At 39.9% G+C, this 22,970-nt stretch overlaps 1 pseudogene; it reads right to left on the bottom strand.

The window, feature by feature from the left end:
• Positions 1-2,577: 2,577 nt before the first annotated feature.
• On the bottom strand, positions 2,578-3,555 carry LOC149219615 (pyrophosphate-energized membrane proton pump 2 pseudogene; annotated as a pseudogene).
• Between the last annotated feature and the right edge of the window lie 19,415 nt (positions 3,556-22,970).

Below are 22,970 nucleotides of genomic sequence, written 5' to 3'. Positions count from 1 at the left end.
ATACATCCCCCAAGAGAAAAAATCAAATTAGTACTTATAAAAATATATGGGGAAGCATCCTCCTTGAAAGGGGCAACTTTCCCCTCCAAAACCCCTCAAAAAGTGGATATGGATCTATTGTAGCGGCTACAACCACCCTCCAAAATTTTGACTATGCTTCGATTTTGGAGCCTCCCTTCTAAACCACAACAGCTCATCTTGCATTGATCTAGGTACTTGCACTTCGAATCAGCTTTATTCCTTTCATCTTGGCTTGTGCTTACTTACTTGGTTCATTTTATAACCCACAAGCTGATCTCTTGGCTTGGTCTTTCGATAGTTTCGGACTTGCCTTAAACAACTGCGCAATTCTTGAGGGAAACTGACCTTGCTCTTGGGAATTGCGCAGTCCTAACTCTCCTGAGCCTTGAGCTCAGGAAATGTGTATTACTATATGGAAGCCAGCTTTGAGCTAGGAAATTGCACAGACATGAGAGGCAGCCCATAAATTGCGCAGACCTCACTATGCTCAGAAACTGCGCAGTGCATGAGCCAGAGAGTTGCCTAGTCCTTCCCAGAACTATGCAATCTTTTTAGGAAATGCATGGCAGGTTCCACCCTGTGGAAAATAAAGAAAACTAAAGGGAAAAAAATCATCCCTAAGAAGGATGGATCTATTATTAGTTTCCCGAAGGTGGCACATTGCTATCTTTAGAAGTTTCCACCAAGTGTTGCTTTTGTCCTTGATCTCAGGCATACGCGTCATAAATTCCAATTTGCTCAATTCTATGTAATGGATGCCTATAGAGCTCATTTGTACATTCGATCATCAATCTCTAGAATTCCTGAGGAGATCAAGGAACCTTCAGAGCATTGTCTTCGCTTTTCCGAGTGAGTTTTGTTTTTGTCGTCTTTTGCCGCTTTTTCTGTCGCTTTTTGTTGTTTAGTTTGTATGAGTGTTGTTTCACTTATTTATTTGCATGACTACTAGATTTTTAACTTGTTTTAGCTTGTATAATTGTTGTTTCAAGTTATATATTGCCTTTCCCAAGTGTCACATGAGTTTTCCCATTTTTGCACCAACGGTCGCTGTTGTGGCGACTCTCTTCACATGCTTCATTTTCCTTCATTTTAATCAATTTTTGCACTTGTTTCACATGCATACATCTACACTTAGTTATATTTGCACTCAACCTCACACCATCTTTCATATCTTCTTGTTTTTCACACTCCCTTGGATATGTTATCTCAAAATCAAGCCCTGGAAGGCTGCAACCCAGGAAGACTTCGAGTAACTATTTCACACCAATCTTTTGACTAAGGCTTAGCCTCCTTAGCCTGAGAGGGCTCTCTCAAAGGATTATTGATTTTGACTATTAGTAAGATGGCTAACTCTTGTGAATAACATTGACAAATAATGAAGGCTGGACAAACATTACATAAGTTTCCATTGGGCCTATGGAGTCAAACATACTACAGCAAACAATGATGATGCCTTACATAGAAGTCAGGGCATTTAGCATTTGGATGTTCAGAATACCACTTATATAAAACCATAGTTTACAAAGACATACAGGAAGTCAGAGCATGATCAATGAATTCTGAGTGATTATGCATTTGTACAACTGTAAAAGAACACTAAAGAAAATATACCATCACACATTCTGAACAAGAAAATCCCTTATGAATCCTGAGAAGTAAAACAGTCATTTATATTACTGAACTCTGTTTTTACATAAGCCAAAACAATCCTCTGTTTTATAAAATATCCAACCCTCATTACATCACTGTCTTAGCTATATATAGAATTCTTATTCTACCTAATTCGAGATTCCTCCTCCAGCATGAGGGGAATTCGATAACTACTTTTGATGACACCTATCTGCTATGCAACTAACTATTAAATACAATAAAGTGCTAACTGGAGTTTTAAAGAGTTCTAATTTGACTATGACTCTAACTCTATCTTCCATGCATAATGATTTCTCCTTGTTCTTTGACACCTGGTCCCTTTTTGATCTGGCTGAGCTGGATGTTTAATACTCCATATCGACCTTGAACGCTGAATCCTTTAACTGCTTAGTGGTGTTAGGAGATGTCCCTTGCTTCTCGGTTCCAGTTCTCCTCAAATTGTTCGAATATACAGCAGCATGTCTTCTAGCCTTTAATAACCCAAAAATATAGAACACTACCATGTTCCTGATGTGTTGGAGGCTTCATCGATGGACAAGTGTGCAGGCCAAAGTTCCTTGTATGCAACTCATTTAATACCCTATGAACGGTGATAAAGTGGCTTTATAACAGAAATTTAACTTGAGTTAAAATATTCCACCCTTTTTAAGGTACACCTGTCTTGATCTGAATGGCTATGGTAACTCCATCTGGTCTCTTGCATATCCTTTAGGTGTCTCCCTTTCAAAAATTCCCGCTCTCAATACCAAACTGCCTGTCTGCGTTAAAATCATCACCTACAGCAGTTTCGTAGCGCGCTACGAAACTGCTGAATTATTTGAAACAGCTTGCCTTTGACCCGAGACCTTTATCACCCAAACATTTGATTGCCAAAAACTCCCTTCGACTAACTGTGCCTTCAGATCTTCAATTTTCATTATCCCAAGCACCTCCAGCAGTATTCAAAAACAAGGCCATGAGAATACCAGAGACCGTTGCAAACATTAGCATTGAAGCAACAACTTTGGCACTAAGTAAAGGCTGATCTGTATACTGACCCAGAATCTTAAATGAGACACCAATTAAAACAGGAGATACAACTGCTAAAGCACCAGGCTTTATCATCTCCCGAAGTGAAGCAGTTGCTACTATTGCAACACAACGCGCATAACCTGGCTTCTCTTGATTTGTCATTATGCCAGGTCGATCTATAAAGTGCCTCCGCATTTCCTTAACAACTTCCTGGGCTGTTCGACCAACTGCATAACATGCCCATGCACTGAATAGGAAAATAAGCATCGATCCCAATAGACCTCCAAGAAATACCTCTGGAATAGCTATATCAACCTGCGTAAATGGTTGATGAGCATAAGCTGATACTTCATATAGGCACTGAATAAAAGAAAAGAAACTAATGCAGCAGATCCAATTGCAAAGCCTTTGGTGGTTGCTTTTGTGGTGTTCCCGACTGCATCAAGAAGATCTGTAATTTCTCTTACACTTTCAGGCTGTTGACTCATTTCCACAATTCCACCTGCATTATCAGCTATTGGCCCAAACATATCCATTGTCAAAATATATGCTGCAGTACTAAGCATTCCCATAGTAGCTACGGCTGTGCCAAAAAGGCCACCTGTTGGAGTTCCATCGGACTCAACTAGACCTGAAGTTCGTCCAAGCCAGAATGCAGAAATAATATCCACAGTGATAACAAGTACTGGAAGAGCAGTTGATTCCAAACCGTAATTTGACCTGAAGGGTTCACAATGTATACAGGTTGGCCCATGGACTGCAAAATTTTGTTATAGTGTTTAACCGCCACCCGTTCGAAGGAAGAACCGCTTGCCTCTCCTCTATTCTCAGCAGAACCCTCTCTACACCAAGGAGAGCCTCCCGGCTCTTCATGTTGGCCTAGAGTTGATCTTTCACTGCCCTTTTTCTTCTTAAATCGAAGTCGGCTCTCTTGGCGGCGACCAAACAGGATCTCTGAGGAGAAAGCAATTGCGTCTCCGGAGGGGATTCGAACCGTCGACTTCTCTGAGCCCCATTTTCAGGTAAATGAAAGGCTGGGGTCTATTATGATGACGGTGGAGGTGGTGGCTGTATGTGTCGTCCAGCAATTTGGACATTTCTTGTCGCATGTGCTCATGGCTCTCTTCCAGTTCACGAATTCTCTTCAAGAGAACTCCAGGGGAATCCTCTTCCAGTGCTGCAGGAGGAAGCCCTGTGACATGACTCATGGTTGTGGTGAAACTCTTAAAGAAAGCATAAAGATTGGCGTGCCGACATGTCCTGAAGTCAAGAAAATGGTTCAAGAATTGTTTTCATTGGTGTTGAACCCAGGTCTTTATAATTCAAACTCCAGACTTGAATTGTGTGCTAATGCAACGCAAAGTTGCAAGCGGCAGGAAAGGATTCGAAACCGACACATTCTCCACCTTCTCCATCCAAATTTGGCTTGAAATATATCTCATTCTGGATACGATTACCTCCAGGATTGGACCAGACGGAATTGTAATATATTTCCTGCTCTGCCTCTTAATGTTATTGATGAGCTGTTCAAATCATCTTGTTTACAGAATCCTGAGCACTTGGTCTCCTGCCTCAAGTTGTAGTAGGGTCTCACTGTATAAAATCCAACAAAACAGTGACTACAAATTCCCTCAACACAATATAGCTTGCGAGTCCCAAGAGTCAACAGTTTTTTGCAGCCTTCGACAAACGTGCACCGTCTGTTGGAAGCTTGCCTCTAATGCACACAACCCTATGAACAAGAACACTAAATTTAAAAACCCTTACCAGTCTTGAGATGAATAAATCCCAAATACAATGAACCTTCTCCAGTGCATCAATTTGTCATCAAACAATTGGAAGCCGCAAAGGAAACTCCCGTGACATTAATTTAATGGTACATTTATAATAGAGCGGAGATCCCAGCCAGGTAATTTCCCATAGATAGAAGCCTTTCTGATCCTTCAACATTTTGCACGGGAATAAAGGGATATAGGAACAGAGGCTTGATCCTCTTCATTTGTTGATGGACCAATTTGACTAGCAGTGCCTGCCTTCCGAGGATAAGCGGTCGGATCTGATAGACGGAGTGTATAGGCTGACAACTGTTGATGGATTTTGATGGATATGACAGCTGTGAAAGAATGGCTATGGATTCGAACAAATCCCCAATTTCATAGCGCAGCCAGTGCAAAATATGAATTATACGCTACGAAATCACTTTAAAGCATGTTGCGCTGCGAAACTGCTGAAAAGGATTTATGTGCATCAAACTAATGTGAGCGGTTTTGAAATTTTGGCATTAGAATTTTCAGTGATAACAGGATAGATCTAGGTTCCCCTTGCCCGGATCTCACTATGCGCAACTTGCACTGCGCAATTTGGAGACTCAAGCCTTTGCCTTGGCCTCTAGAATTGCGCATAGCATGGCCTGTGTTGGATCCAACTACGCGCTGCGTAGTTCCAAGAGCCAGTCTCCCATCTTTGGCCACTAAGACTATGCAATGTGCAGTCTCTCCTAGGCCCTAGACCAGATTGAACTACGCATTGCGTAGTTCTAGTCATCAAGCTTCCACACTAACTATTGGGACTACACAGTGAGAAGTTCCCACAGTTAGTCAGTCGCCCTTGTCAGTCAAAATTACACAATCCCTCCCTGATTGCTACTTAATCATGCGGTGAAGTTAGACTTGCAAGAGCTAATGTTTTCTTTCCATGAGTGTCCTTTTTGTCCCATGGGTACCACACTCGTGAAGCACTTATCTCCAACATTCATTATACCATGGCACAAAAGAGAGTTGCTTCAAGAGAGACCATTGAAATCAGTATTGGGGAAGCAATTGAGCAAGCACCAGTTAACTTTCCAATATATGTAGACACTTAGATGTTCATAGAAAAGGAGTCAACACTAACATGGCAAAAAGTCTAGCAGCAGTAGCAGAAGGAAACAATCCAGTAAAAGATCAGGGAAAGAGAAATTTTTTGACATAATAGACAGAGAACAAACTTGTAGAGTGAAATGAGATTCAATTGTCATGCAGGCAGCAGAAGCAAAAGGAAGCATAGGACAGAGACAGCAGAGCGGAGGAAGAGAGAAAAGTAGAGCTTGTAGGTATCATAATTGAGATTGCACCAAGTGGAATAAGAACCAAAGGAAGAATGGGAGATGAGGAAGAAAGAACAGGAAGAAAAGCAGAAGTAGGAAGAAGAACAAAGGCAAGGCACAATGATGGAGGAAATAGCACCCATATAGGTTGATGAGCTAGAACAGCTAGTAGTTGAGGAAGAGAGTGAACAAATGCAGGATCGGTAGCTTGCTCAGCAGATTGAGAAATTGATTGAAGTGACAAACATGGAGTTGGAAAAGGAGCCGCAGAATGAAGACATTGACCTGATGCTGAGAGCACCACAGATCATCTCTCATTCTCCTCCACATCTAGTGTTAGAACTACTCCCAAGAGAACAAGGAGATGTCGTTGTCCTTGATGATGATTTAGTCATGGATGTGTACAATCTATGATTTGATGAGTTACAGAAGAAGATTGTACAAGCACGGAGGAAGCACTCTCTGAAGGATCACGCATCACCTGTATTCATCAAGGAAAGGGTGATAGTGTCGGACACCAGGAAACATACATTTGTCATTTCCCAAGCCAACTTGGCCTATGCAGGAGAAACAAGATCAAATGTTCAGTCATGATGGCTGAGAATGAACAACTGGAAAATAACTTGCGGGTTTCCAAGCAAGAGGCAGAACAACTCTGAGGATCAAAGCAGAAAGTAGTTTTTGCATTGGGGGAGATGGGGACAACAATACTTGATGAAGTATAAACACTTGGTGATACCATGCGGAAGCTCTATGATAGATTTTTCATCGTGCATAAAGTTTTCTGTGTGCATGGCCTACAACAGCAGAGCAAAGAGTTTGTTCAAACTCTCAAGAACACACATGTTTCCATAACCCATGTACAAGAGTGGACAATGTAGTACAAAGGGGCCCCACTTGACTTAGCGAAGAAGATGCAGCCATGGGCAAAGATGGAGAAAACAAAGATCTGAATGTTGATCCAGAGCTATGAGTAGCTCACCCCCAGTCATCGGCAACATACAAACCTCATATGCACGGTTGTACAATAGTTTAGAATTCATGGTGAGAAAGCATAGGATCCCATCAATCGGTTCCCTCACCAATGCTAAACCCAAGAACCAAGTTCAGATAGAGATCGATGAGTGCTTGGAGTAGCGAAGTCGATAGGCCACCAGGGAAGACATAGAGTTGAACGTACACAAGATGCAGAAGTACATCGGTGGTCCTGTCAAGTTAAACATCATGCTTCTCATGCTTCAGAATGAGTTGGATATATGTTACAAGACCATATACCCATATTCCATGGAGGCAAGAGTTCGCTTCTAGAAAGACACCATCGAATAGTTTGGGGACACCATCACATAGTACCAAGCTTGGCACCGATGTGTGACTGAGAAGCATCAAGTGGATGTTGCTGAGATGGAACTCCAGATCCATAGTGTTGTGTCTTGTTAGGTTGTCTCTAGCCTATTTTGTCTTATATGGGTACATGTGGAAAATGTAATATTATTTGTGAATATGTTATAAGTGAAATCCTAAGTGTCATTAGTGGAATGTGAAAAGTCATCATGTTATGTAATGAGTTATTTGTAAAGAAGTTGAAGGGTCACGAGGGAAGTCAAAGAGTCACAAAGGGGAATGTCAAGGGTCAACCCAACCTTTGTTATAAATAGAACCTCATAACTCATAGGACAAGCTTTGGGGAGCCAAGATTTTAGCTAGGCTTAGGCTTAGAGAAGGCCTGGAAGTATTGTGAAGATACTTGGCTTCTCCATAGCATAGAGCACGTATACTTCTTTGGAGGAGTAGGTGTTCTTGACTGTAATTTCCACTATTGGGGCTGGTGGTCAACAATGGCATATGTATGGATGGAACTTTCACTTATAATAATAATATCAGAGTCAGTATGCTTTCTTGCATATGTTGTTAATGTAGTTGGACTATTCTAGTTGCGTTGGCAATGTATGTTGTTTAAATTACACATTTTCTTATGAACTACTTTGTATGCAATTGTACAAATCTTGGTTAATGCGTATTGTTGGATTAACTCATCACTTTAATTTGTGGACTATTCTGCATTTTAGCATGTGATTTCATTCCACTCATGTGTTCCTTTCAAGCTGCATACTATTACAGGCTTCTAAGGAGCACACTTCCTTTTCCCCTCCATGTGTTAGAACCTTCATGCATCGCACTTGACTCTCCGTGGGGTCACACACTTGCTCTCACCCAAATTTATCATACTTACCTCTGTGCGCTACCACAGTCAAGGCATTACATTACCACCCACTGTTGGGACTCCTACTCCAAACGGTTTGAGGTCTAGTTGGGACTTCATATCGGGGAGATCCCCTGAATGTTGGCTGGTCTAGCACGTCAACATTTCTAGCGCTAGAAGGAGGGTCAGATGACAAGTTGAGCCCTTGAACTCTATTTTTAATTTCTACACATATTTCATGACTTCTGTCCAAATCATAACCCTGGCATATTTCTCTAACTGTGTTGATTTCGAAGTGCCCGCGAGAATTATAGATGATTTGTCTAGATATAAGTTCAACGGCGAGGATGGAACAACCTTTTTCAAGCACATAGTCGCTTTTGTTGGCTTCTGTGATAGGCATGATGTCCCGTCAAATGACATTGCCTCTGGGTTTTTTGCTTTCACGTTTGAAGGGCGTGCAAAGCAATGGTGTCACACATTTCCTACAGCCTCTATACGCTCTTTCTATCACTTGTTTAGAAAAGTGTGTCATTCTTTAGTTCTTTACGACCGTAAAGCCCTTAATCAAAAAAAATTAAAATTGTGAAAATCATCTGACGAATCTCATCAAGATTTTCACAATCTCTTTCTTCAATATTGTTATGAATTTTCTGAAGATGAAGTTAATTGGGAATTTTTGGAGGAAAGATTTCAATGTCTTATTCACATTTCTAAGATCCACATGAGTTAGAATATTTTGAACCTCTCCCAACATACCTCACTGTTAAAGCTTCTAAATCTAAGACGGACAAGTTTGATGTCCTAAGTGAGCCTTCTTCCCTTTCTCATCAAACAACTCTAGCTCTGTAGGTCGAGGTGGGAGAAGTTGAGAATTCACCTGTTGATCTGTCACCATCTCCTCCTCAGGATTTCTGCGTAGATTTGGATTGTAACCTTGATGGTTGTCATGTTATCTTATCTCCTCAGCCTCCGTCCTGCTATCCCTTTGATCCTTTGGATTTTTGTGTGTTGTGTTCATCCGTCTTGGATCTCCCATGTGATGTTCATGAGGATTAGGTACTTGACGGAGTTGTTGTTGAACTGCCAACCTGCGTTATCATTTTTTATGAGTATGTGTGGTAGTCTGAACAATAATCTATTGTGAAGGATGACCTCCTTTTATCTGCACCTCATCCGCTTTATCCTAACATCTTCCACAATTTTGTTATTTTTGTTCCAGCTTATGAAAATCCATTTCCATCCATTTCTATTTCTGATCATTCGTAGAACACGTGGGATGCTAGTTTTTCATTTGATTGCGAAGAGGACAAATCTATCTTCCCAAATCCATCCAATCTCTCATCTTACATTTCTGGAAACATGGAGGGTGAAATTTCTCATTTTTCATCATCCCCTCTTTATGATTCGTCAAATCATGAGGATGTCACTGTCCATCATCTTGAGTTTTTTGGTCGTGGATGTTGTGATATTCTTATTCATTCATCTGATCACAATTCTGTTTTGTTTATTGTTGATCTTTCTAAGCCACTGGTCTTTGATGATCCAGCTTCTAATGAATTGGAAACTCCTCAAGTTGTCAAGGCACTTCAACCCAAGTTGATGGTTATGTTAGGTTCTCGTAGCCTTGAGGTTAGTTCCACTTCGGATTAGAAATCTGTTGAATCTTTCCAAGCTCCTCATCACTCTATCATTTACAATGAAAATTAATTTATGTCACAGTTTTCGCATCCTCCACCAGAATCACACGATCATATTGCTCATGCATTGGAGGAATCATACGTAGCAAGCCTGTTGCAAAATAGAATTTTTCTTATTTCATTATGTTTTCTCGTTTGTCAAGTTTGAATGTGTGTACATGCTTGTATTCCATGCGCAATGTGATAAGACACCATGATACATCCGCAGAGTGCCTTTCATGTGCTTTCAATTTTTTCTTTTCTGTGGATGCATTAAAGCTTCGAATGAATTGGTTTACATTGTTTTATCTTTATTGCTTGGTTTACTTGCATATATTTCTTGTCAATCATGTTTTCACCTACATGGGCCAACCAATGTGCCGGTGGCTGCATTGGAAATATCACTTTACGTGAGTTGGCCTATGCTCTGCTTACGCTAGGAGTAGGAGTAATGTTTTATTTTCTTGTTTGTTTTCTGATTTACTTACTTTGTTTTGCTTTGTCTTGCTTCTTTCCTTTTCTTATTTCTTTTTCACCCATAGGTTAGTTTTTTCATGAAACCGTGTTTAGCCACTTAGACAAGCAGGGTGAAAAGTTTTTTCATGAAACCGTGTTTAGCCACTTAGACAAGCAGGGTGAAATCCAAGAGGAACTTGTACATCTATCAACACTTGGTTATCTATCTATTCCCTCTCTTTATGTGAATCTTGCATTTATTCTAGTCGATGATACCCTGATGGAAAATACGTTCCTTTTAGAGAGAGTCATGGTGAAATCACGATGCTTGCACTCTTAACTAGTACCACCTACTGTAATCGGTTTTCTATTTTCGGTTAACCCTTGTCAACTCAGTCAAGTAGAGTAAGGAGATGGGGGAAACCTTAACAAGTATGTCAAAGGTATTTATAAATATCCTTCTCTGAAGGGACAACCTATTATGCTCTCCAAAAGTCGGGATCCCATTTCCGCCTCATGAAATAAATAAGTGCCTATGCACAATTCTTTGAAAAATGAAAAAAATAAAATAAAAGGTGAAAGAAGAGACAAGCTTCCTATGCAGAGAGGTGAAGCAAGTAACTCCATTGGGGTACCGCCTAGGCTCTCTAACAGTGAAGCAATGCTTGTGTTCTTGAAGTTGCTCTGTAATGGTATTGTCTAGGCATGTTGGCAATGGAGCAACACCAGAGATGAAACTAAAACTTTGACAGTCTATTTTACTTGTGCATCTATATACCCCTCATCCCCAATCGAAACAACTCATTTGACTTGGCTTGGTATGTGTGCTGCTGATAAAGAGAATGGTAGGGACTACATCTTTAAATCAAGCTAAGTGAAGAAGCTATGATAATTGAAGAACTAAACAATACTTTTAGAAGAGTTAGACTCTCTTTGCACGAGACAAGGTCCATACAGAGAGCTAGAGTTCTACCAATGTGTTGCCAATGTTGTAGTGGCTACAACCACCCTCCAAAATTTTTCCTATGCTTCGATTTTGGAGCCTCCCTTCTAAACCACAGCAGATTATCTTGCACTGATACAAGTACTTGCGCTTCGATTGAGATTTATTCCTTTCATATTGTCTTGTGTTTGCTCACTTGGTTCATTTTCTGACCCACAATCCAATCTCTTGACCTAGTTTTTAGACAATTCCAGGTTTTCCTTAGAGAATTGCACAATTCTTGAGGGAAACTGGCCTTTCTCTTGGGAATTGCATAGTCCTAACTGTCTTGACCCTTGAGCTCAGGAAATGCACAGGACTAGATGAAATCCAACCTTAAATTAGGAAACTGCGCAGACATGAGAGGCAGCCCAAAGGCACTCAACCCAGAAATTGCGTAGACCTCACTGCGCTCGGAAACTACATAGTGCATGAGCCAAAGAGTTTCCCAATCCTTCCCATAACTATTAAATATTTCCAGGAAATGCATGGCAGGTCCCCCCCCCTCACACTAGAAAAGAAATAAAACTAAAGGGAAAAAAGCATCCACAAGATGTAGGGATATATTATTAGTTTCCTGAAGGTTTCACATTGCTAACTTTAGAAGTTTCCAGCAAGTGTCTCTTTTGTCCTTGATCTCAGGCATACATGTCATAAATTCCAGTTTGCTCAATTCTATGTAATGGATGCCTCTAAAGCTCATTTGTACATTCGATCATCAAGCTCAAACATTCTCGAGGAGATTACGGAACCTTCGGAGCATCGTTGTCGCTTTTCCAAGTGAGTTCTTCTTTTATCGTCTTTTGTTGCTTTTTATGTTGCTTTTTGTTGTTTAGTTTGTATAAGTGTTGTTTCACTTGTTTCTTTGCATGAGTGTTGGAATTTTAACTTGTTTTTCCTTGTAGAAGTGTTGTTTCAACTTATAGATTTCCTTTCCCATGTGTCGCATGAGTTTTCCCGTTTTTGCACCAACGATCATCCTTGTGGCAACTCTCTTCGCATGCTTCGTTTTCCTTCATTTTAAATTGTTGCACTTGTTTCACATGCATACATCTACACTTAGTCATATCTGCACTCATCCTCACACCATCTTTCAGATCTACTTGTTTTTCACACTCCCTTGGGAAGATCTGGGTTCCCCTTGCCCGGATCTCATTATGCACAACTTGCACTATGCAATATGGAGACTGAAGCCTCTAGCTTGGCCTCTAGAATTGTGCAGAGCATGGCATGGGCTGGCTCCAACTGTGCATTTCACAGTTCTAGGATCCAATAAGACTACGCAATGCGCAGTCTCTCCTAGGCTCTGGCCCAGAATGAACTGCACATTGCGAAGTTCCAATCATCAAACTTCCACACTAACTACTAGGACTGTGTAGTGCATAGTTCACACAGTCTTTCAATCACGCCTGTCAGTCAAAATTATGCAATCCCTCTCATCGGATGCCCTTATTGTTGCTTGATCATGTTGTGAAGTTATATTCGCAAGAGCTAATGTTTGCTTGCCATGAGTGTGCTTTCTATCCCACAGGTACCACACTCGTGAAGAACTTCTCTCCAACAGTCATTGTACCATGGAACCAAAGAGAGCTGCTTCAAGAGATACCACTGAAAGTAGTACTAGGGAAGTAGTTGAGCAAGCCCGAATTAACTTACCAATATATGCGGACACTCAATTGTTCATAGAAAAGGAGTCAACACTAAAATGGAAACAAGTCTAGCAACGGTAGCAAAAGGCAGCAATCTAGTACAAGTTCAGGGAAAGAGGAATTTGTTGACATAATAGAGGGTGAAAAAAGTTGCAAAGTGAAATCATATTTAGTCATCATGCAGGAAGAAAAAGAAAAAGGAAGCAAAGGACATAGACAGCGGAGCGGAGGAATATATAAAATAAGAGCTTGCAGGTAGCTGAACTGAGATCTCATAAAGCAGAACAAGAACCGAAGGAAGAACAAGAGTTGCGGAAAAAAGAATAGGAAGAAAAGAAGAAACAGGAAGAAGAACAAAGGGAAGGCGTGTTGACAGAGGAAACAACGCCCATACAAATTGATGAGCTGGAATATCCAGCAATTGAGGAAGAGAGTGAACAGATGCCGGATCGGGAGCTTGCTTAACAGATTGAGCAATTGATTGAAGTGACAAACATGGAGTTGGAACTGGAGCCGTAGAATGAAGATATTGACTTGATTCCAATAGCACCACAGGCCATCTCTCAGTCTCCATCATATCTAGTGTCAGAACCAGTCTCAAGCGAACAAGGAGATGTTGTTCTCCTTTATGATGATCTGGTCATGGATGTTTACAATCTATCATTTGACGAGTTACAGAAGAAGATTGTACACATACGAAGGAATAACTTTCTGAATTATCATGCATCACCTGCATTCATCAAGGAAAGGGTGATAGTGTCTGACACCAAGAAACATCCAGCTACCATTTCTCGAGCTAGCTTGGCCTATGCAGGAGAAACAAGCTCAAATGTTCATTACCTGACACCCGAGAATGAACATCTGGCAAAGAACTTGCAAGCTTCCAGACAAGAGGTAGAACGACTCCGAGCATTAGAGCAGAAATCAGTTTCCACATTGGGGGATATGAGGACAGCGATACTTGTTGAAGTATCAACACTTGGTGATACCATGTGGAAGCTCTATGACTAATTTGTCACCGTGCATAAAGTAGTTGTCTGTGTGCACGGCCTACAACAACAGAGCAAAGAGTTTGTTCAAATTCTCATGAACATACATGGTGTCATTTCCCATGTACAGGAGTGGACCATGTGGTACAAAGGGGGCCCACTTGACTTAGTGAAGAAGATGAAGCCTCAGGCAGAGCTGGAGAGTGAAGGTCTAAATGTTGATCCAGAGCTACAAGCAACTCACCCCCTTTCATCGGCAACATACAGGCCTCATATACGCAGTTGTACAATAGCTTGGATATCATGGTGAGAAATCACAGGATCCCATCAATCGATTCCCTCACCAATGCAAAACCCAAGAACCAATTCTGGCTAGAGATTGATGAGTACTTGGAGTAGCTAAGATGAGAGGCCACCAGGGATGACATGGAGTTGAATGCACACAACATGCAAAAGTACATCGGTGGTCCTATCAAGGTCAACATCATGTTTCTCATGCTTCATGATGAGTTGCATACAAGTTCCAAGACCATATACCCGTATGCCATGGAGGCAAGAGTCCGCTTCCATAAAGACACCATCAAATAGTTTGGGGACACCATCACATAGTACCAAGCTCGGCACTGATGTGTGACCGAAAAGCATCAAGTGGATGTTATTGAGTTTGACTTTCCCCAAACTCTAGAGTCATAGTGTTGTGTCTTATTAGATTGTATCTAGCCTATTTTGTCTTATATGGGTACATGTGGAAAATGTAATATTATTTGTGAATATATTATAAGTGAAACTCCAAGTGTCATTAGTAGAATGTGAAAATTCATCATGTTATTTAATGAGTTATTTGTAAAAAAGTTGAAGAGTCGTGAGGGAAGTCAAATATTCACAAAGGGGAATGTCAAGGGTCACCCCACCCTTTGTTATAAATAGAACCTCATAACTCATAGGATGGGCTTTTGGGGAGCCAATATTTTTACTAGGCTTAGGCTTAGAGAAGGCTTGGGATTATTGTGAAGAGCCTTGGCGTCTCCATAGCTTAGAGCGATTATACTTCTTTGGAGGAGCAGGTGTTCTTAACTATAATGTTCCACTATTGGGGCTGGTGGTCATCAATGGTGTATGTATGGATCGAACCTTCACTTATAATAATAATATCAAAGCCAGCATGCTTTCATGCATATGTTGTTAATGTAGTTGGACTATTCTGGTTGTGTTGGAAATGTATGTTATTTAACTTATGCATTCGCTTATGAACTACTTTGTATGCAATTGTACGAATCTTGTTGAATGTGTGTTGTTGGATTAACTCACCACTTTAATTTGTGGACTATTTTGCATTTTAGCATGTGATTTATGTTTGGACTTTACTTACTAAGGTAAGTTAAGCTCTAATTCCTTTATCAACCTGAGAAAGTACACTTAGAGGCACTCATCTAATGTATATAGATCTAGAAGGATCTAGGGTTCTAATGATAGCCTAGTGAAATGAAATTAACAATGCTCTCTTACAAGAGGTCCTTCCTTGTCTTTTCAAGCACTTAAGCATCAATTTAGATGAAAACAAATCTAATGAAATTTTGATTGCCTAGGTAACAAAAACATAGTATTAATTCCTTTGTTAAGGGTTCTACAATTCCTTTACAAGAATTTTGTTCTATAAAGTCCCTTTCAAAAAAAATTCTAAGACTTAACTATTCAAAGCAATATTCAAGATGAGTAGTTCTAGAAATCAAATAGTAAGTGATTCTTTTACAAGATTCATTCAGCTAATTACTAATTGAATTCTGCATTCCAAATCATGAATTATGAATTAACTCTGAAATCAAAATCATGAAATAACAAGTGTGTTTGTTAATCTTTAAGATGGATATTGGTTGAGTACTTTTACAAGGCTCTTTCACAACAAATACAAATCTTTCAATTAACAACTTTTAATGGCATAAACTTGCAGTACACAAATGAAATAACAAATTCTACATATTAGTTTTATCAATGCAATTTAGAAAGAAAACTAAATAAGGAGTATACCATCTCCGTAGTGCGGGGCCTTCCACACTTCGCAAGCACATTGTAAGCTAACTCAAGTAAAGAAGATTATTGGATCTGAAAGCATAGGTTGTGTTAGAGTCGGTCTACTAGCCCTTCACCAGCGATCAAAGCTCTTTGCATTTCATGGTTAGGTGTCCCATCAGTGTGATCAGTTGCATTCCATTAGGCATGCCATAACTCTGGTGGAGTAGTTTTGTGTCATTTATTCCCCTCGTGTTTGGCACTGCTGGTTCAGGTCTGTTTAAATAAATAAAGTCTTCAAGGGTCATTCATCATCTTGTTTAAAATTTTGAGGTCTTAGGTCTAGGGTTGAGTCAATTTTGTCTTAAGAAGTCATAAAGGACCAGCAGGCCAGAGGGATGTCCTTCATAGAGCATCATTTCAATAATTCTCATCATTGTACAGCTAAATTTGGACTTTGTTTTCAAAACTCTGTTTTTGAAAAACACAAGTCACCATCTCGTTTTTGTAAAAAATTGTCAAAATTTCAAGTTCTCCAAATGTTGAAGCGCAGCCTTGGTTTCCTTTGCCAAAGCATTTCAGAGCTATCCCTGCAAAAATCATCAGAAGAAATCATTATTTCAACCAATTTATTTTAAAAAGTGAAACCAGAAGTCAGAGATTCAAAAAAGTGTCAATACTCAAACATTACAAAGTGGGTTTTGGTCAAGTAAAAATTAAAAAGGAGCCTATATAAGCACATTCCTCTTCATTAACACCTCATTCATCTCTTACAAGCAAAGTGGATCCTTGCAAAGGCGATTTCACAAATCAGTGAGCGAATCGGGCAGTTCCAAGGGCGCGCTACGCATCAGTAGAGGCGCGCTACGCACCCAGGGCGCACTACGCATCAGCGCGATTTTCTCAGTGTAATTTTGTTCAGGCGCTACGCACCAGAGGGGCACTACGCGTTGGGCAAGGTGCACTACGCGTTGTGTTTTTTGCCCAGTGACTTGCCAGCAAGCTCTCAAATTCTCTCTTAACTCAAGAAAAATACAACATTTGAAAAAGTCAAACAGCAATCAATTGTGTGCACAGTCAGCATATACATTTCAGCCATCCTGTCTTCAAAACTATGTCAGAAACCGAATCAGATTATGAGTAGAGTTATGACAGTGATTCAACACCAGAGATAGAAGTGCCAAGGAGGCATCACAAGGGCGGTAAAGGTGGTCGGCATGTCAGGGAGGAGCCCACTTCTTTGGCTCATTTGCAATCTTGTCCACTTGCAATGAACTGTTTTCAGTACCAATCATGTTTTGGATATTGTGAGCGAATCTCACAAATTCAACATCACAGAGAACTAGCTCGCTTGTTTGTCCTACATTTGCAGAATGGTCATGTGAACCTTGCAGGAGTGGACTTCACCCTATCACCCGAGATTGTTGCTCAAGCCATCGGGATACCAAATGTAGGGGAGGAATGGAATAAGCGCCAGCAGTTAGACAGATTTCACTATGAGCCATATATCAAACCCAGGTGTATGAGACACTTAACTGCTATTTTTCCTTTCAGATTCCTAAGGGATGAGTATGCACCGTTGATGAGACTCATTATTCGCTATTTCACTTGTGAGGGCAGATTTTCACGTCTCTATTCGTACCATATTCGTTTGTTGATGCATTTCACAAGGGTACGAATGATGAACATTCCTTTTTTCATGTGTCGCAATATAGAAAGTATGGTGCCCTTGGTACAAAGGAAGAGCCCAGCACAGCAGCACAAGAGTATTTATCATTATGCACTGATTAAAATCATAGTGATGCATCAGTTGGCACAGCAGGGTATTGCTTGGGAGGATTTCATTTCTCGCGACTTTTTCACGGTACCAAGACCACCTCCTGAGATTGTCCATGATGAGGGAGGGCTTTCACATCAGTTTGACATTCCAGAGCCCGAGCATGTCAGCACTCCAGCATGTATTACATATCAGAGAGGCCACAGGGCCTTATTTGCATCTGCACGGTGAGTATTATCTCCACATCAGGTGGAAGGGGTCTCGCCTTCTTCATCAGCACAGCGAGTGTTATCTCCACTTCGTGTAGAAGGGGCCTTGCTTTCGACAACAGCACAGGTACAGGTACATGACAGAGGCAAGCAACCCATGTTTGATGAGGGACCATCAGGAGATCCGGACATAGATATTATCAACCTTGATATCAGCTCTCCTAGCGCGGAGCTAAAGGAGATCATTCAGCAACAGAAGGCTGAAAATCGCTTGTTGCAACAGAAATTGGAAACGGCCAATTGGACAATCAACTACTTGGAGTAGCGTAACAAGTAGCTAGAAGATGAAAACACTCTTGATGAGTTGCGGCGAATCCGAGAAGACCGAAACTTGGCCCGCAAGAGACCCGGTGATTTGACACCTATTGAGCAAGGGTCTATGCTCATCCGGGTGAACACTCATTTAGAGAAATTTTTATCCAAGGCAAACAGAGACAAAGATATGCTCTGCCATATGAAGAATCATCACTGGGCCCACATGCATGTTTGCAAAGCGAAAATGAAGATCCTTAAGAGGCGATTAAGCAAGGCATTAAAACGGCGAAAAAGGCCTGATCCACTCCAAATTTTGGCCGAAGCCTCCTTGAAGGAGCATGCTACTTGATGATACACCCCCAGCTCAAATCTCAAAAAAATTGGAGAAGTTTTGGTCAATTTTGAAATTTTTGTATTGAAAACAGGTTTTTGCCCTCAACGCGTAGCGCGCCCCGCGCTACCCTGAAGATGGGGAGGCCCAATTCAAGAAAGGTTTGCATTTTTGGATTTTTCATGATAAAATACACCTGCTCAGCCACTGCCAAGACATTTCATCAAGTTTTGGGCCCCCAAAAGGTCAAAAAACATGCAAAAAATGACCTTCTGCCCCTTTTTGGACACACAGGAAGCAGTCTTGGGAGAATTCATTTTTGGAGGGGAAAATGGGTGCAAAATTGAGAAATTCCACTTGGGTTGGAAAATAGACATCCAGACCTTTCCAACAAGCCCACCTGAGCCTCATTTGGATGCCGGGAAGTGCCCCAAAAGTGGGCTGAAAGGCGCACTACGCGTAGAGATTTGGCGCGCTACGCATCAGGGAAATTTTCCAGTTTTTCATCTACAATACAGGACAACGCAGCTATTTGACCAGTTTTGACTTTTCATGGGATTTTTCATCCTATTTGATGTAATTAATTTATTTTCATGTTGACATGACACTTTTTTACCTATTCTAGAAGATTCATTCATAAAATGGCAAAAAATTAATGAATGAATTGGTTTCCTAGCTTATAGAGGCAAGTTGTTTTGATTGCCTAGATTGTAGTGCTCAGTTTAGAATTGGTTGAAACAGCTCCTAGGATGATGAGCTCGACCCCTAGAGGCAAGGAAATGTGTTAGCTTGCCTATATTATGTATCTTCTTAGTCATTTTCAGGGTTGGACTCTGGAGGGATAAGCTTAGACTGTATTACACTTTGTATCTCTGCAATTTTGGCAAAGGAAAGACCAGGGTTTTGCAGCACTATTTGGGATTCCTGTGGTTATTTGTGTTGATGGTGTGTTACTCTCATGTACTTGTAAGTTTGTTATGTGTATCATTTTCCTACTATTCTCTTTTGCAAATTAAGCAAATGAAGTGTTAAGGTAGAATTCATGGTTTTCTATGCTCTGCCTTTAAGTTTGCTTAATATCTATGTTTTCATCTGTTTAAGTAGAACTCCTGAAAGTTTCTTGCTCTCCTTATCTCCTCACCAGTCATACCTTTCCATTCAATTCCTTTAAAGGCATCAAAACAATCACCTACCTTGCCCCAAAAAGACCTCTGCAAAAACTGTGTCTCATCCCCGCACCCAAAATTGCCTTGCCCTGTTGTCCAACAAAACCCTAAAATTTGAAATCAAACTTTCCCTATCAATTTACTAGCCTAAAATCAGTATTCTTTATTGGTCATCTCAACCCCTTTGAAGACCTTTTTCCGAGATAGACCCGGAGAGAGCCCTCTCTTGTCCTCGTAGGGCTAGCTACGAGGCTGAGCTTGGTTTGATGTTGCCTTGAGTCTTTGCCTTCCTCAGCCTGAGGCAGTTTCGAGAGCTAACAGGTTGAACTCAATGTTGTAGCTCTGAATTTAAATTCGAAAATCACAAGTCACACATACGATGTTCCAAGTTTCTCATAAATCAAAAACTAAACTATCTAGTTCTCCCTTTGAGCTATTTATCACCAATTTCCATAACAAAAAGAAACTATTCATCCTCCCTAATATCCTAATGAAATCTTATCAGTTACATCAAAGGAGGTCGAAATTGGTTCAAATCCTCCATTTAGTCAAAAATATCAAAGAAAATAGAAATTATGTTCACAAAATCTGGAAATTCTGCTAAAGTGGCTGGGTTTGACCAGCATTGACCGGACACCTATTTCCTTCAAATCCGAAAGTGGATAGGTAATCCACCATCCGTGTACATTTAGCTTCATGCCCACAATCTTCAAATTCACCAACCTGTTATGCAACATGTCAAACCATGGAGCAATTACAGGAAGTTACAACATCTTGTAATTTTCTGGAAAATGTCATTTTTAACACAATAATTTCAAAAATTAATTTCAAGATAAAAATAATGATAATGACATCATATCATTTAGTTTCTAAGGGTTATGGATGAAATATGAAGGTTATATGGTCAAAAATGATGAACAAAAGAGGATTTTTAAGTGAAATGGACAGTCATAATTTGATACCAACATTCCCCCAAACTGAGGATTTTGCATGCCCTCATGCAAATGAATTTGAACCTGTCAAACTTTGCCTTCTACCTTTGCTTCTGCCTCTGATGCCTGAACTAAAGCGTTGATGTTCATTTGGGCTTCTTATTCTGTCTTCAAAATTTGATACTTGGTTTTAATTGCCTTCTTTTGCTTGTAGAGTTTATAGGCCTTCCTACAGATTTGCATTTTATAAGCTTTGAGATTCTTAACCTTCTTTTTCAACTTTTCATTCTCATCTTGAAATTTCTTGCTTTGTATTTTGAGTGTTTCATTTTCTCTTTTCACTACTCTTTCCAAGACTTCGGACTCCATAATTTGCTGCTGTAATTTCTCAACTTTCCTTTCCAACTTTATTTTCTTCTTACTTGAGAATTTATGTTCTTGTTGTTCCTTTTCCTTGTCCTTTATTTCCAATCCTTGTATGTAGTCATACTAGGGATGTTGTAGAATGTCATCTTCCTCCACCGTTTTCCCTTTCTGACCAAACTTAGTCTTTCTGGACTTCCTTGTGTAGGTGGTAAAATTTTTATCCTGTTCAGCTTTCTCAGTTTCCTCTATTACCATTCTTCTTGTCTTTATACTGCTTCTGGATGGAGCAGAGATACTAGGTCTGTGCTCTGAAAATTCTTCTTCTATGTCATCCACATTAATCAATAGCTCTGGATGTTGTTGCCCTTCTTATGGATTTTGTTGCCCTTCCTGTTCTTCATCTGCTATAAATTCATTAGTCACCAAAAAAATTCCCATGACACACCTATCTTTTGCAATTCAAAATCAATTAAGATTTTCACCAAACAAAAATGATATCAACTCCTATCCTTGTTTCTTCTTTGTTTTTGTATAGTCTTAGACATCTTAGTTAATCTTTGCAAAAGAAAATAAGGCAAGCTTATAACACAGTCTCCTCTTAGATGCATTAGCAGTTTGATATGATAAAGGAACATTATACTGTATTTTCCCTCACATGTTATGAATTTCTGAATCACATAGACTATTTCATCCCATGGATGAATGAGCCAACTCCTAGGAATCCCTGATTTTTAATTAACTGATGATACCCTTGTTCTAGATACAAAATGTGTCCAAGTTTCTCCTTAAACTGCTTTGTTTTGAAATACTTTTCTCCCTCTGGACTTATGCCTATAGCCTGGGAAATTGTATCCTCTGAGACCCTAAAAGATAGGTTCCCTACGATGGCTCTTTCTCCAGTGAATGAAGAGGAAAATTCCATGGCTGTTAACTCATTGTGCCCACTGAATTTTTCTAAGAGTGTTAACCACTGTTTTTCCCTAAAGATTTCTATGTAGTTGCTATGCACTTTGGAAGGGTCAAATTGTTCTGGCTCTGTTCTTTTTTCCATGAGAAAAAAATTAAAATTGACCTCTTTTTACCCTGCTGTAAGAAAAATGTTGTTGTGAGAAATAATTACTTCTTTTACCCTATGCTTTAAGAAAAATTTACCAAAATTTTTGCAAGAAAATTACTTGGGCCTCCGTTGTCCTGTGTGCTATTCGTATGCCTTTTATATCTGTTTAAATGAAGGCACTGCTATTTTTGGATTAAAGGCTCCCTTTCAACCGGTCCTATCGAAATTTTCCTTATGTCGTGGCCCTTTCTATTTGTATGTTGACATTGTTATTGTCAACATACTCATAACCATATACACAAATCTCCAGAGACAGGATTCTTCAATCATTCAAGGTTTTTGTTTTTAAGGAATAGAGCAACGTTTTCTAAATTCAGCTCTCAACAATAAGCATGACACAGCATTCCTTTACCTCATCATTTGCATTAATGATGGATTCCTCTGTTCTCATACGGCGTGTAATTATGGAATGAACCCTTGGTTTCTTCACTCAGCATCTAAATTTCCTTCGATTTCTTCACACAACGTTTACATGATGAGTCTCTAGTTCCTTCATACGGCATTTTAATTGAATGTTGAGCCCTTGTTTACTTCAACGTTTGGATGATGATAACCTTTGCCTACACAGCGTTTTGAATGATGATAACCTCTGCCTACACAGTGTTTACTTAATGATAGTCCCGATAGTTTATGAGCAACAGTCATATATTGAAATGATGAAATTGGGTATGTTATAATGAACTCCAGCAACAAATTGTGAGAGTGTCAGATCATTATGATCTCTCTGAACTAACCATTAATCCTTATTATGATGACATTTTTTCATCATACCCTTTTCTATCATTTTTCTTATATTCTAGATTTAAAATTTTTAGGCTGAAAACTATAAAAAAATTATAAATCCTTCATCCTTTGACCTGATCCTGTTCTTCAAAATTCAGATTTCTAGCTACTACTTTATGGCTTCTAATCTGTAGTTGTTGACTTAATAAGTTCTAAGTATGCATGCTTAGTTTTGGTAGGTTTGTTGGCACATATGACTGTAGGTTGAATTGGTTGAATTAGAAGAGTATGTACAGGATAAAAGA

The sequence above is a fragment of the Pinus tabuliformis genome, chromosome Q, assembly GCF_031772625.1.
Source record: "Pinus tabuliformis cultivar Carrire ecotype Pingquan chromosome Q, CPIR1, whole genome shotgun sequence".
Taxonomy (NCBI): Eukaryota; Viridiplantae; Streptophyta; class Pinopsida; order Pinales; family Pinaceae; genus Pinus; species Pinus tabuliformis.
This window is presented reverse-complemented; position numbering and strand designations above follow the sequence as displayed.